This window comes from Dromiciops gliroides, chromosome 1 (genome assembly GCF_019393635.1).
Source record: "Dromiciops gliroides isolate mDroGli1 chromosome 1, mDroGli1.pri, whole genome shotgun sequence".
Lineage (NCBI taxonomy): Eukaryota > Metazoa > Chordata > Mammalia > Microbiotheria > Microbiotheriidae > Dromiciops > Dromiciops gliroides.
In genome coordinates this window covers 478,061,379-478,079,009 of record NC_057861.1, presented here as the reverse complement: position 1 = coordinate 478,079,009, position 17,631 = coordinate 478,061,379, and positions in this window count along the sequence as shown.

The following is a 17,631-nucleotide window of genomic DNA, read 5'->3' as shown; positions in this document are numbered from 1 at the left end:
TAGCTATTTTTGCATCTAGAATAATTTGGCTCATATCATATGCCAAAAAAGTTACTAAGAGATACTTCATTTAAAATAACTCTAGACAATATAAAATACCTGGGAGTACATCTGCCAAAACAAACCCAGAAACTATTTAAAGAAAATTAAAGAAAAATTATACAAATAAAATCAGATTTAAGTAATTGGAGAAATATTAATTGGTCACGAGTACACAGGAACAATATAATAAAACAATAATTTTATCCATATTTATTTATATATTCAATGCCATCCTGATTAAATTGCCATTTCTTTTTTATTGAAGTAGGAATAAAAATAATAGCATTCAATTGGAAGAACAAAACGCCAAGAATTTCATAGGAACTAATAAAAACAAATATAAATAAAGGAGGTTTAGCAGTACTAAATCATAAACTATATTATAAGATAGCAATGATAGAAAAGTATCTGGTACTGGCTAAGAAATGGAAAGGTAGCTCCCTGGAACAGAGTAGACATAAAATTAATAGCAGCAAATAAATTTAGTAACCATGTATTCGACAAGCATAAAGACTTAAGATTTGGGGATAAGAATTCATTATTTGGTAAAATTGTTCGAAAAACTAGAAAGTAGTATGACAAAAACTTGGAATAGACCAATATCTTACCCCATTGACCAAGATAAAGTCCTAATGGATACATGACATAGAGAGATATAAGAAAATTTGATGAACATGAGAGATATTACTTATCAGAGTAATGGAGAGATTAATAACATGAATAAACAAGAGATAGAGAACAGAACAAGGTATAAAATGGACTACTTTGATTACATTAAATTAAAAGTTTTTGTACAAATAAAACAAATGTAGCCAAGATCAAAAGGAAGGCATCAAACTGGGAAAAATTATATACAGTTTATCAGATAAAAGTATCACGTCAAAAATATATAAAGAACTTTGTCAAATCTATAAGACGTCATTCTTCAATTGATAAGTAGTCAAAGGATATAAATAGGATCTTTAGATAAAGAAATCAAAACAATTTATAGTCATGAAAATATGATCTAAATCATTACGGATAGAGGAAATGCAAATTAAAACAAACCTTGAGATATCATTTTGCACCTATCAGAGTGGCTAAAATGATTAAAAGTGAAAGTGACAGATGTTTGAGGAGATGTAGAAAAATTGAGACACTAATTCATTGTTAGTGGAATTGTGACTGATTTAACCATTTTGGAGAGCAATCTAGAATTAGGTCCAAAGTGTTATTAAACTATCTATTCCCTTTGACCTCAAAATACAACTACTAGGCACATTTCCAAAGTTGATTAAGAATAAAGGAGAAGAACCTATATGTTCTAAAATATTTATAGCAGCTCTCTTTGTGGTGACAAAGAACTAGAAATTTCAGCGATGCCTATCAATTTGGGAATGACTGAAAAGTTGTGGTATATGATTAATATGGAATACTACTGTGCTATAAGAAATTATGAGCTCAAAGATTTTAGAAAAACATGGTAAGGCTTGAACAAAATAATAAAGAATGAAATTAACAGAACCAAGAGAACATTGTATACATAATTAGGAATATTTTAAAGAACAACTTTAATCAAATAAGTCATTTTCACTATTATTGACACCCAAATTATCTTCAAAGTTTATATGAAGTAAGACACTATGTGCATCCAGAGAAAGAACTGACAAATGGAAGCATGTATAGAATGATTTTATGTGTGTGTGTGTCTGTGTGTGTCTCTGTGTGTGTGTGTGTATACACATGTCTAACAGTGGCCATCTCTAAGGAAGCGGGGAGAGAAGAAAAAATAACTACATGATAACTTTATTATATATTTAAAAGTAAGAGCAAGTTGTACATAATAGAAAAAATAAAGATTCAAACGCCTAAGGTGAATGATTCTTCAAGCCAATTGGTCATCTCTAGTCAGATCATAGGTTAGAATTCTGGGCCAAAGAGAAGGATATACCCCTTTTATTTCCCAGTACAAAAGAAAAGCTTGGGCAAAAAAATCTTGTTTCCTTACTTTTTGTGAGGAGGGAATAAGAACAAGTGCTGAAGAAAACCTGCCTCACATTGACAACTGCTGATTGCACATGAATTAACTAATTTTCTTATCTACAAATATAATTGCTATTTATCATTCACATGTATATGAAGAACTAGAATATTCTTATAATATTCATAATAATAGCTAGCTTTCATATAATATGTTAATCACTTTACAAATATTTCATTTGATCTCGAAAACAACCCTTGGAGTTAGGTACTATTTATTATTATACTCATTTTTTACAGTAGGGGAAACTGAGGCAGACAGAGGTGAGGGGATTTACCCTCTATCTACTGTGCCACCTAGGTGCCCATAATCATATTTATTTTTAGTGCTTTAAGTTTGTGAAATATTTTCCTTCTTGCAACATTATGGGGTTTGAAGTGTAAATTCTTTACCTATTTTACAGATGAGCTAACTGAGTCTCAGTGAATTTAAGGAACTTGATCACAGTTTTTTACTTAAATATATACTTAAATATGTAATTGAGAAAAGACTTAAATTTTTATCTTCTGATTCCAAGGTCAGTATTCCTTGAACTCCATATAAATCATCTATATCCAATTTAATTGAGGCCAATTCAGTTTAATTCAGCACACACTTATTAAGCATCCACTTTGTTCAAGACATGGTAGGAGGCCCTGAGAATACAAAGACACAAATATCACAGATATTTAGGAACTTACATATCACTGGAGGATGGAAGAGAATTATTTATAGAGTAATAAGTACAAAATATGTAAAATTTAATGCAAAGTTATTTAAAATGTGAGAGTGTTTACAAGTAATCAAACACTTTATGCTCATTTTAAGCTCCTTTCTTAATTGAATCATGTAGTGGCTAGGCTTTATTTAGACTTGTCTTCGGTATTAGGTTCTGACCTTAAAGAAAATGACATACTTATAATTGTCTAATAGAATTTAAAAAGTGTAGTGCTTAACTAGAGTGTAGAAAGATATTCGTAAATGATGTATGACTAAATTCAGGTAGCTGTGCCCTCTTCTCCCTCCTGATTTGAGGTGACATAGATATCCAACAAATCTGGTGAGCTTTGAGTTCACTTATGCCAGCTTCATTTATACCCTAAAATGACCAGGAACCAAACTTTTGGCCTGAGGCAATCAAATCCTAAGGCTGCTTTTAATAATGTTTAAGGAAATGACCTAGCCCAACAAACATAGCAGACTTCCTGCCAATATTTTTCATACCAAACAACTTTTCATTTACGCAAGTGGTTGTTGATTCTTTATATAATGCAGTTCTTTAATAGCTTGGATGTCAGTAACAAATAGGGGGAAAAAAGCAATCTAAAAGTGTTTTTTTACACTTTATGAAATCAAATCTAAGTTGGCTAATTTCATAGTTTTGTTGTTTTCCCTCTGGTAGGATTCTGCACCTCCAACAGCCTTTCAGAAAATTGCAAGTGCATCAGTGAAAATTGAAATTGGAAAGCAAAACCTACTTTGTGAGATTTTCTTGATACATACTATTGAATTCTCTGTTTGAAAAAAATATCATTGTCACAAACAATCCTACCAACTGTTTAGAATGTGTCATTAAGGAACAATTGACTTAAAATACACAAGTAATATTTCAAGAACTTTATTTAAAATTTGAAAATAAACTATCTTTTTAATGTACAACTTTTGGTTCTGCAATATTCAAAATTCAACATCTGCATGTCTACCTAAACCTTGTTAGTTTTTTTTTAATTTAATAGAAAGAATAGGGAGCTAGGATTGAAAGGGTAACTGTGATCAAAATTGAGTATCTAAGCCAAAGGTGACAAATTTGAACATAGTTGTACTCCATATTTTGAGGTATATATGATGAGACCCGAGTTTAAATTGCCACCCATTTTTCTACATTTAGAGGAAAGATAAATATAGTGATTCATGGTACTTGTGAAAGGCTTCAGAATGCTTTTACTTCATGGAAAAATATGAAATTTAGGGGGTTGCACTTTTCATCATCAACAAAAGCTATTTTTGCAGACAAAGAAAAAAAAATGTTTCATTTATTTAGAAGTGGCTAGAAAGGTTCCAAAGGTCCTGGGCATGAAAGTCCTAAAGGGAGCACTGTTCATGGGAAGCTTTTATAGAATAAACTTCATAAGCACAGATAGATAGCAGAGGTGGGTTTTGTTAGAAAGGAGCAGGGCACAGAAGCACCAGGAAAGCAACTCTAGAAAAGCCACTTCTATATACTTTATCCCTTGTTCCCATATTTTTTATACTTGGCACAGGGGGATCCCTCTTTAATGAAGCCCCACTATGAGAAACTCTAAGTTTATTTTTTGTAATGCCCTTAGACATCAATTTCTCTTTTATTTTTTTTTCAGGAGCATTCAATACCCCTAGTATATTTATAATGTCTGCTATCATTGGATCCTATAAGCCTAGATATAAGAGTCCTGGGAACCTTAGATCTTGCTAATACAATGTGTTGTTGTTGATTAAATAGCTTCTCCATAAGTACATGCATTTGCCTTTACGTGTGTCTATGTATAGGCAGCTATCTGGTACAGTGGATAGAGTGCTGGGCCTAGAGTCAGGAAGACCTGATTTCAAATTTGACCTCAAACAATTACTAGCTGTGTGACCATGGGGTGAGTCATTTAACCCTGTTTGCCTCAGTTTCTTCATCTGTAAAATAAACTGCAGAAGGAAATGACAGACTAGAAAATGAGGTCATAAAGAGTCAGACAAAACTATATTAATTGAACAACATGTACACACACACACACATATGCACATGCATGTACTATGCAAAAATAAAGCATTCAGTAGTGGTGATGGATGACAAGAAAAGAAATCTATTTATCTGTGTATCTGTTATGTACCTATCTAACCACATATACTTTCTGTGTACTCTATATATGTTGTATGCTTATATATTTGCATGTTGTATTCACCATTAGAATGTGATGTAATTGAGTACAGGGATTATTTTAAAATCTTTATTTTTTCCCCATTCTTAGTATAGTACCTGGAACATTTCAAGTTCTTAATAATAAAAAGGTTATTAAATATTTTTATCACCTAGTATTTACATCCTAGTTACCCTTACCCCAACGCCCAAGAGCCATCATATATATATATAAAGGGAGAAAGGAAAAGAAAAAAGAGAGAAAAAAAGTGATCAGCATTTCAAAAAATTTGAAAATATGTTCAATGTACCACACTCATGGACCTCCCACCTTTATGAAGGAATTGTTGAGGGTGTTATCTGAAATCTCTTCTTTGGAGCTCTTTGTCCTTTGTAATTTTAGAGAATTTACTTAGGATTTGTTTTGTTTAGGATTAATCCCTCTCTTGACAATCCCTGTCATTTCTCCTTCCTTCTTCCCTTTGCCTCCTCTTTCCCTCTTAAGTAAAATGTATTTCATTATCCACCTGTGTATATTCATTTTCACTTGTGAGAATGAATTTCAAGTGCAATTCACTGCTATTATGCCAACCCCATACCCCATTGTTTATATAGATAAATATTTATACTTCCTGAGTATGTAAAATGATTTTCCTATACCTCTTTCCCCACCCTCCTCCAATTCCAATATTCTTTCTCCTTTTTTTTCCACTTTTATCATTAAGGCCTAAGATCAATAATTCATCATTATGACTTATTTCTGTTTGTGCTTTTAAAATATGTATTTCTCTTCAATCCTGTGTTTGATCTTTGAAATATCTATACAGCTTTGGCTTTTTTATTAGGAAGTTTTTATTTCCCCCTTATATCATTATACTTAATATTTTTTCTGGATGAGTTATTCTTGGGTATAAACCAATAACCTTTGCCTTTTGGAATATAGTTCTTAATTACTTTACTTTAGCGATTGCTAATTTTGGTGTGATCCAGACTGCAGCTCTTCAATACTTGATTTCTTTCTCTCTGGATACTTGCAAAATTTTTTCTTCCCAGGACTTTTCATTTGGGGACTTTTCAGTATGTGCAGGTGGATTCTTGCTGTTATTACTTTGCCTTATGATTCTAAAAGATATGGACAGTTTTCATTTAAGAGTATCTCGAAATATAATGTCTGGTTTCTTGTTTTAGTCATGGCATTCATATTATCAAGTGCTTATTTTTTTCCCTGTAATGCATATTCTAGTTGATTGTTTTAATATGAGACACCTTGAATTCTCTTCAACTTCTTTCAGTCTTTTGTCATGGTTTTAAGATTTCTTGTTTCATGGAGTAGCTTTTATTTTCCATTTTAATTTTCAGGGAATTTTGTTGTTGGGTCAAAGTTTCTATCACTTACATCAAACTCTTAATTCCCTTTTCAATTCTTTCTTCTATAGCTCTCATTTCTTTTCCATTTTTTCTCATTTCCTTTTAAAACACTTTAACTCATCAAAAATAAAACATTTTTATTATCTCATCCAAGAAATTTTTTTGAATTTATGCCCAAGTTTTTCTCTGACATTTATCTTATAGATATTTTGGCATCATTCTCTTCTTCCTGTGAGTTTGTATCTTAAATTCCCTTATCACCATTGTAGATTTTTTTGAGTGTTATTCTTGTTTGTTAGTTCCTTATTCCAGTCTACTTCCTGATTTCAGACTTAATGCACAGGCTCTGGGCATTTGCAGAGGGGATGTCTGGAATGGTTCTGTGGTTGATTTTTTGTTTCCTTGGTGAATTGTCTTTAACTTGGTTCAATATATCAGGGATAGCTCAGACTTAGGATTTGCAAGGTTTCTGTGCTCCCCAGTTGGTCTGATCTGAGATAAAAGCTGGTTGCTTCCCTTACTCTCAAAATTCATCTGATCTCTAAAAGTCTTTCTCCTGGTTTTAGGTGAGCAGCAGTAGAGAGTTGCTACAATCAACCCCTTCAGGCAGATGGAAACCTCTGGTAGTTCAAGATGACAGAACTGCAGATTCCTCCTTTTTCTGGGATTCCTGCTCTGGTTCTCACTGTGCCCATTTCAGACTGGGCTAGAAGCAGAAACTGAGACCCTAATCTACTCTTGGGGTCTGAGCATTACTGCTTTTGCTTGCTTCTGAACTTGCTTCTTTCTTGTCACATTAAGTCTGTGATCACTCTCACCCTAAACATCTCCCCAGTTTACCAGGGATGTGTGACCCAGATCTGTGACAAAGCTGTAAGATGGCACCAATTCCCATGGAAGTGTCCAGATATGGGTCTGGGACTTCTTTCCCTGGTACACAGGTTCTACCTGTGCCACTATTGTTTCCATAGCCAGATCCTGTCCCCTATGTCTGCAGATCTCTCTGTCTTTTTCTTTATGCTGACCTGACTGGGAAAAGTGATACTAATTGTGAGTTTTCTTTATTTTCCCCAATAGGATTCATTATTGTGTTTTCTATAGATCTGTTTGGAGGAATATTTTTTTAGGGGGGGATTTATAGAGGGATTATGGTATACTATATTTTTCCTTTCCCTACTAATATCTTATCCTAGTGAAGAAATGACCATAAATTCTTGAAGGTTATGCCAAAACTCTGTAAATTCCTGCAAAGTGGAAAATGCATTACGAACAGACTTTATTGGTGAAGGAAATCAACCTTAGAGCATCACAAAAGAAATATATCTACTGACCATGTGATGAATATTTTGGCCATGGCAATCTCTTAAAAAACATATACGAGTTACAATCTATAGCAAGAAATAGCCAAATAAAATAATTAGTCTTTTGAGTCAGTGAATCAAGTAGTCAATAACCATTTATTAAGTGCCTACTACTATCTGTCAGTTATTGTGCTAATTTCTTGAGATACAAACAAAAGAAGAAAAAATAGTACTTATAATAAAGGAGGTCTCAATCTAATAGGAGCAACAACATGAAAATAGCTGTACCAAAGAAATAAAGAATGAGTTGGTAGGAGTATCAGAGGATAGGCGACATAATTAAAGTGGATCAAGAAAGGCTTACTGTAAATGGATTTTAGCTGGGATTAGAAGGAATCCAGGGAAGGCAGAGATGAGGAGAGAGAATATTTTAACTATGGAATCAACAAGTGAAAAGGCTGAGAGTCAGGAGGTAAAATGTTGTGTGTAAATCATAACAAAAAGTTGTGTCAGTGGTTCCCAGAATACATGAGAATGGATGTGGGGGGGGGCGGGGAGGGTGGGAGGTGTAAAAAGCCTGGAAATGTAAGAAGGGGAAGGTTTTCAAGTGCTTTGAATGCTAAAATATGAGTTTTTGTTTGATCCTGTGGGTGATATTGAGTCACTGGAATTTATTGTGTTGTGAGTTTTGTAATTTGTGTTGATTGTTATCCCTGGTTCGATTCTCTCCTCATTTTATCATTCACTCAGCTATCAAAGTACTTCCCAGTGCACAAGTCTGACTCCCTAAATAGCTCACCTTCCCCCACACACACACACACACACACAGATACACACATACTCTTACATACAAAGTAATGCTTGTTATGGGTGATGGCAAGATCAAGGTTATCTTTTTGTGAGGCTGAGTCTGAAAGGAAAAGTATATCATCTGAAAGAGTAAGTTGAAAAACAATGAGGTTAGAGTTTTTGAGGGAATATGTATGTTGTAGTCCCCTCGTATGACAGTAGGAGCTGAAGAAGAAAGACTGAGCCAGGCACTGACCACTTTTAGGAAAGAAGAGAGTATTCTGGAGGTTGTTAGATAATAGCTACCATAATTTTGGTTGGGTAGTAGATATAGATTAAGTAGGGCAGCTAGATGGTGCAGTGGATAGAGCACCGGCCCTGGAGTCAGGAGTACCTGAGTTCAAATCCGGCCTCAGACACTTAACACTCACTAGCTGTGTGACCCTGGGCAAGTCACTTAACCCCAATTGCCTCACAAAAAAAAAAAAAGACATGGATTAAGTGAGCCACAAATAAGAAAGATTACTGAGTAATTGTGGTTGAGGGAGGAACTGGCAGTAGCAATTAGGAGGCGTCAATATTCAAAGTCTTTGACCAGTGAGTGAACATGAAGCCAGTGTTGGGAAAGAGGGCTAAGTCATCAGGAGAGACCTTAGTCTCAGAGAGTCAGGAGATGGAAGAAGTAGGAAAGGAAAATATTTTTTTCTTCTAATGAATAGTGGTAAAAGTCCTTAAATACCTAAAGTTCTATTTGCTGATTTGAGAAACAGTGGAAAAATGATAACCTTTGTCACTTCACAAAGGCAAGGTTCAGTGCAACAATTTTTGAGAGCAGAACTGAAGACAACAAAAATTCAACAAGAGGGAGCCAATGGGCCAACCTCTGGGGAAACAAGTGTTGAAAGAATTCTGGGGCAGCTAGGTGGCACAGTGGATAGAGCACCAGCCCTGGAGTCAGGAGGACCTGAGTTCAAATCCAGCCTCAGACACTTAACACTTACTAGCTGTGTGACCCTGACCCTGGGCAAGTTACTTAACCCCAATTGCTCACCAAAAAAACCAAAAAGAATGAAAGAAAGAAAGAAAGAATTCTAGGCAGGATTAGCTCAGGTGAACCATGGTATCAACAAGGACACAATTATGCAGTCTCATCCAGAGGAAAAAAAGCAAATAGATTTACCTGTGCTTCTTTGTTATAGATGGTATGACTCACCCTGGTCAGAAATGAAGTGAGAAATTTTGAATGCTTCAGCACAATCTATCAAGACTGTTATAAAAGCAATAATAGCAACAAAAATAACATATTTTATTTATGTGCTTCAGCAGCATTATCTTTGTCTATGAACAGTATATTGTCATCTGGCATAAAGGTTCTTTCTCCATAAATGGATGTCCTTTATTCTTTTCTTTCAATCTGGCTGGCATAAATTTTCTAATATAGTGGGAGCCTTGAGGCTTCTGCTATGCAGTGAATTGGCTTTTAATTTCATGGCAGCTGGATGAGGATTAACAATGAATGTTCATAAAGTACATAACATAATTGAATTATAATGTCCAGATTTGGGAGACTAAGAGTCCTCTCTTGGACTGTCTGTGGCTTGTGGCTATGTGGTACCATAGAAAGAATATTGTAGTGGCAATGATCAGAAGAGGAAGGATTGTATCCCAACATTGCTGTTGATTAGCTTTTTGGCTTTGGATAAGTCACTAAAGCTTAGTAACTAATCATTTTTATTTGTAAAACACAGATATTTTCCCTAGTTATCCCAAAGGATTTTTAAGGCTCTAAACATGGTAACAAAATGCTTGAAAGTGCTTTTAAAATCAATCAATCAATGATCATTATAAGTACCTATTATGTGCAAAGAAATGCGGAGATGAAGAAAAAATGATATAGCTCATATTTTGTCAGGGAAAAAAGACATGTATATTTATAAGCATATACAAAATATGTACAAAGTAAATATGTATATATAAATATATATGTGTGTGTGTGTGTGTGTGTGTTTTGAGGCAGTAGGAACTGAAAGGATGAGGAAAGATCTCTTGGAAAAGGATTGTATAGAGGATGAAAGGGAAGGGATAAATATTTATTTATATACTGCTAATATGTGCTGCATGTTTCTTAAACTATTGAATTTGAAACTCACAACAACTCTTTATGGGGTAGGTACATCATTTTATTATCCCCATCTTCCAGGTGAAGAAATGGAGGTTAAATAACTTCCCAGGATCACAGATCTATGAAGTATCTGAAGTCACATTTGAACTCAAGGTTTCCTGACAAGGTCCAGCCCTCTACCTACCATGCCACGAGTTGACTCCAATAGCAATACTTAAGCTGAACTTCAAAGAAGTCTAGGATGGTAAGATTCAGAGTTAAATATAGGTATGAACATAGGTGGTAAGAGGATGGTCTTTCAGGAACAGAAAGAAGACCACTCTGGCTTGAGTATGGAGTATATAAAGGGAAATCTTGTACAATAGGTGTGGAAAAGTAAAAGGTAGGTAAAAGTTTCTACAAACAAATTATTGTAATGAGGTTATTTTTCTAGGTTGCAAAGTGAAGAACATTTTTCTTTAAAAAAAATCTCGGGGCAGCTAGGTGGTTCAGTGGATAAAGCACTTGCTCTGGATTCAGGAGCAACTGAGTTCAAATCTGGACTCAGACACTTGACACTTACTAGCTGTGTGACCCTGGGCAAGTCACTTAGCCCTCATTGCCCCACAAAAAAAAAATCTCTACTCTTATGTTTGAGAGAAAAGTGAAATTAAGTTATCTAGAGTCACAATTATACCAATAGATTGAAGTTCCAGTGTGATTTTTCTTCCACAATGTGTTACTTAGCAAGATGATTTTAACATTTCAGGAGAAAAACATCTTATTCAATAAGGATGTTTTGTTACATGAAATATTACATGTTGATATTGATGTGATGTTTCACATGAAATATCATGACAGGACATTTAAAACTTTGGAATATACTATTTCATTTGTGAGGTGATATGAAGGTGAGAAAGTTATGTTTCTAATACTTTTAGAAAGTTATCTTCCTTCCTTTATCTAAAAGAGACCCCCACAGCCACCTCTTAAATTATTATGGAGAAAGTAAGATTAATTAACTGAATGTTGTATAATCCTACAAAGGATTGTAGGAAAGTAGATGATTTGCACAGCTAATGTAAAAAATGTACTTTCTTTTACTGTATATCATGGAGGATAGGTGAAGGGTAGTGGTGTCATTGGTTATTGAATGAAATGTTTTAAATTTAGCAGTAGTAAAATTTATACTTTTTGAAAAAAAGATACACATGTATGCGACTATATATGTATATATGAAATAATGAAAATAAGTAAGTATACATATATATACACATATAAATATATATGTGTACACATATATAATTATATATCTATTTTTAATACTGTAAGGAGTCAGTCAGCCAGGATGCACTTATATATTCTAGGCACTGTTCTAGGTACTAGAAATACAAAAGAAAGCAAAAAATAACATAAAAAAAACTACCCACTCTCTCTGCCCTAGAGAAATTCATATTCCAAAGTGTGGGGTATTATTTGAATAATTTTGTGTTTATAAGATACATAGAGAGTAGAATGAAGGCAATCTTGGAGGAAAGACATTTAGTATAGAATTGTGACAAGACTGAATGGGAATAAAAACATACAACACTATTACCCAAGGTTAACCTGAACACCAATGAGTCTTTGGACCCCTAAAACTTAAAAGATATGTAAAGGGAAATAATGTCACTTAAAAACAATAAAAAAAACCCTGATGAACCTTACATAATATGATGGCCAATACAATATAATAGCATTTGACCTTTAGGGAACACATGGCTAAAGTGAAAATTCTGTGATTTAGTGGAAGCATCATCTTCTAAGGAGGGAGATCCTGACTTTTTCTTGGGTAGACAATATCTGAACTATATGAGGGATAAATTGTTTTAGCTTCCTACAAGCAAAAGTGCCTTGCAGCTATATTCATTTATTCATTAAAGTATGGAATTATTAGCAGAGGTTCTGGTGACTGGAAATTATTGCTTGGAATTGGAATTGGAATTGCTTGACTTGGAATTCTTAATAAAAATTCTAGGGAGCCTTGGGGGGTTTTGGACAGCATATTTAAATTTAAAAGGAAAAGAAATAATTCAAATACTACCGTCTGGGAAAACCACAAATGCCAAGAGCTGGTTCTTCTTTATGAAGTATCAACAAGGTATGACAGATTGACCAATGTGCTGTCTGAACCTTGCCCCACTTCCTCTACTCTGTTGCTTCTTGGGAATCAAGACTGAGTGTATCAAGGAGAAACCCAGTGCCTCTTAGGATTTTTTCATAGGATTTCTATTTCCATTAGCACCATTAATGTCCCTCAAATCACAGGCTGTACACACACATAGTGTGAACTGCCTCTCTTGTTTAAATCAAAGAGGGAGGTACTAAATGGATAAAGATTTGTGTTTCCCTTTCATTTACTGTAAAAAAAATTAAAAATGGGTCTGTGTTATAAATCCTGATTTTTTTTAATAGAAGTAAAATTGTTATTCATTTACTAATTAATTTTTGACATTGGGTTAGATTATTTTATAGGCATTGTTCTAAATCAGTGGTTTCCAACTACTGAGACACAAAAGCTTAGAGAGGTTGTGAAGTTATTTTGGGGAGTCTTGGAATCTATGTCACTTTGATGTTTATTTAGTTTCAACAAAAGATGCAATGTCAGACACTATAAAAAATGATCATTCCTTCTATGCATTGAATAAATAGTATCTTGAACGTATCTACCCTACTATTTTAAAAATTCATATAATTAATAATAAAATACAAATTCATTTAAACATAGTAATTTGTAGTAGATATAATGTATTTTGTCAATTGAGGGAAAATAATAATAATACAATTATCACTTATGGTAAGATTGTGATAGTTATTTATATTAAAAATGAGATCCTCATGTAGAAAAAGGTTGTCACTCTTTTGAAAATCCATTTTTAATAGGTCTATCATATGCTCTGTAGTATAAAGAACGTGGTATGTCTCAGCTTGTAAGACTTGACTTTGAATCCTGGCTTTGCCACTTTCTAGTTGTGTGACCCTTAGCAAGTCATTTAAGTGCTGTCTTCATAACTTGGCTTATCTTTAAAATGGAAATAATACTAGCACACTTTACATTACAAGTTAGTTGTGAGGAAAGCACTTGGTAAACCTTGAAACATCTGATAAATGGGAGTCATTATTAAGGTGTCTGTTTGGGATGTGTTCCTCCATAACAGATGCGCTCTCTCTCTCTCTCTCTCTCTCTCTCTCTCTCTCTCTCTCTATATATATATATATATATATATAAACATTCGGCAGTGTCATACACGTTTAATATTTCACTTATCTGGAAGCCCAAACCTGATGACTAGTTTTCTAGTACTGGATCTGATTCTTACTAATTATATGACTTTGGGCCATCCATTTCTCTTTTCTGGGTCTCACTATTCTCATCTGTTATATGAAAAAAAAAGTTCTTTCCAGTTCTAAAATACATAATATGATGGATCATATTCTTCTTAAATGCATTGAGAACCTGAAGGCCATTATCCCTAATCAGTTAATAAATTATCTAGCTCCTTTAATCTTGACCAACAGAGAGTCGGATTAAGAATTAGACCTTGGGGGGCAGCTAGATGGCACAGTGGATAGAGCACCGGCCCTGGAGTCAAGAGTACCTGAGTTCAAATCCGGCCTCAGTCACTTAACACTTACTAGCTGGGTGACCCTGGGCAAGTCACTTAACCCCAATTGCCTCACTAAAAAGAAAAGAATTAGACCTTGATTTCATACTTTAACTTTACTTTCAAAATCCCCAAACCATTAGAAAATTTCTAAAAGGATATGTGTGTATTAATTCCCTGTGTTATAGTATTCAGACTGTTTTTAATCATGTGAGAAAAATGTTAATTTATCAGTCTTTAAATTTATCCATCATACATGTCAAATGACCTTCCAGTCATACTTTAAAAGTAAAGTAGAAATAAAAAAAGAATCATAAAATCATTTCTATAGAAACAATAACATTTACTTTGAAATAGAAAAGTTCAGGTTTTCTGAAAGCTTAGGATTAGATTTGAATAAAAATATCAGCACTTCAGTTTATATCATCACATTAAAATTTTGACCAACCTTTGAGAAAGGGGAGAGAATAATCAATAGAGACTATTCTATAGCTAAACCTCATCATTCTAACCCCTGCTTAATCTACACTTGTTTAATTTTCATGATAATTAAGTGAAAAGTAGTGTAAGGGTTAAGTGAAGTGATTAATATTCTTTTTTTAAGTATTTATTTACATTTTATTTTAGACTTTTATTTTCCAAATTACATGTAAAAGCAAATTTTGACATCATTTCTTTTTAAACTTTGTGTTCCAACTTCTCTTCCTCCTCCCCTCCAACTCCCACCCCAAGGACTCAAACAATTCAACATAAATTTTACATGAGTAGTCATGGCAAACAATTCTACCTTATCTAGGTTTTGAGTGGAAACAGATAAAAACAAAACTTCAGATTAAGAAATTGTCAAAAAAAGAAAAAAGTGTTTCAGTCTGTTTTCAGATACCATCAGTTCTTTCTCTGTAGATGTACTGCAATTTTCCTAGGTTCTTCAGAGTTATATTGGAACATTGCCTTGCTGAAAATAACCATGTGCTTCCAAGCAGATCATCTTATACTAATGCTGTTATTTTGTATACAGTACATTTCTCTTTGCTTCAGTTCATGTAAGTCTTTCTAGGTTTTTTTCTGATAGTACCTTGTTCATCACAATTTCTATATAGTACGTGTAACTTGACAGAGAATTTTCTTCACAATAGCCCGAGCAGAGTAGGTACCATACATTTTGACCTTGTTGTCAATTAACGTAACTATTTCCCTCCATCCTATTCCCTTCCAATTATATTTATTCCATTGTCTACCTTATTTTGCCCTAATCCTCCTCATAAGTGTTTTGCTACTGACTTCCCCCTCCCCCACTCTACCCTCCCTTCATTCACACTTCCCTCCTTATCCTCTTAATTCCTACTTAATTCCTGAAGGGTTAAATAGATTACTCTTCCCTACTGAATGTGTGTTGTTCCTCCTTGAGCCTGCTATGATGAGGTTATAGCCTTTGAGCTAATTCTGTTTTCTAAATTTTTCTTCATCCCTCCCTCCTCAACTCTCCCAATGAAATCAAACAATTCAATATATGTCATACATGTGGTGTTATGCAGAACATCTTCACCTTCCTCTAAAGTATTTTGCTTTCTACAGCTCCCTCCCCAAAAGTTCCCTTCTCTCCTTCCCCTCTTCTCCCACCTCCCATTTCCTTCTCCTCCCACTTTTCCTAAGGGCAGAAATATATTACTATACCCGCTTGAGTATGTATGTTATTCCCTCTTTGAGCCAATTCTGATGATAGCGAAGTTCACTCACTCCCCCTTTTTCACTCCCTTCCATAGGCTTTTTTCTTGTTTTCTTCCTATGAGCTACTTTCCCCATTCCACCTCTTCCCTCCCCCCTCCCCCAGTCTATTCCTCTTACTTATTTTAAAGATGTCATCATGGGTTAGCTAGATGGCACAGTGGACAAAGCACCAGCCCTAGGCCCAGGAGGCCCAGAGTCCAAATTCGGCCCCAGACACCAGACAACTCACCTTATTTGCTCCATAAAGAACAAGGATATACAAAAAAATAAATACTTTACAAATATCATCCCTTTGTATTCATTTCAGACCTGTGTTCTCTGTGTATTCCTTGCTGAAAAAGTTCTTATAAGTTAGAAGTATTATTTTCTTATGTATGACTGTAAACAGTTTAATCTTTTAATGTCTCTGGTGATTTCTTTTTCCTGTTTACCTTTTTATTATTCTCCAGGGTCTTGTATTTGAAAGTCAAATTTTCTATTCAGTGCAGGTCTTTTCATCACAAATGCCTGAAAGTCCTCTTTTTCATTGAAATTCCAGTTTTGCTGGGTATGTGATTTTGGGCTGTAGGGCTGTAGTCCCAGTTCCTTTGCCCTCTGGAATATCATATTCCATGCCCTCCAATCCTTTAATGTAGAAGCTGCTGGATATTGCTTTATCCTTATTGGAGCTCCACAGTATTTGAATTCCTTTATTCTAGCTGCTTGCAATATTTTCTCCTTGACCTGGGAGTTCTGGAATTTGGCTATGATATTCCCTGAGGTGTTCCTTTTGGGATCTCCTTCAGGAGGTGATTGGTGGATTCTTTCCATTTCTATTTTAGCTTCTGCTTCTTGAATATCAGGGCAATATTCCCTCACAATCTCTTGGAAGATGGTGTCTAAGCTCTTGTTTTGGTCATGGTTTTCAGGTAGTCCAATGATTTTCAAATTCTCTCTCCTAGATTTATTTTCCAGGTCAGCTATTTTTCCAAGGAGATATTTCACATTGCCCTCTGTTTTTTCATTCAATTGGATTTGCTTTACTGTGTCTTGGTTTCTCATAAGGTCACTAGCTTCTATTTGTTCAATCCGAATTCTTAGGCAATTATTTTTATCAGACAGTTTTTTAATCTCCTTTTCCATTTGGTTTTTCAAGCTGTTGACTTTTTTCTCATGACTTTCCTTCATTGCTCTCATTTTTCTTTCCATTCTTTCTTCCCTCTCTCTATCTCTTCCTTCTACCTCTCCTGTTTTCTCTTCAAAGCCCCTTTTGAGAGCTTCCATGGCCTGAGACTAGTTGATATTTTTCTTGGAAGCTTGGTTGATTTCCTCAATTGAGGCTACACCTTTATCTTCCTTGTCACCGAAATAGCTTTCTATAGTTTTGACCTTTCTTTGTTTGCTCATCTTTTAATTGATTTTAAACTCTCCACTGGGGGCAGGGGCTTGCTACTTCTTGGCTCCACTCCTGTTCCCAGCTCCAGAGGGTCCCAGGTGTTTTGGCTTGAGGGAGGACTAGTTTTGCTCTCACCTGGCCTATTCTCTAGTCTGGAGATAACCTCAAGCCTACTTACTAAACAAGCAACCAGCAAAGTTTTCTGTGATATGGTTCTTAGCTTCAGGTGAGCCTGTGCACCTCCCCCACCTGAGCCTCCTGCTGCTTAGGATTTCTTCCTGGTTCCCTGCTGGGGTGGAACAGCTCAATCTTCCCCCATCTTGCTGCTACCCCTTCTGTTTCTGTCCGCTCCCCATCCAGCCAATCTGCCCTCTCACCCGAATGCATGCTCAGCTCCAGA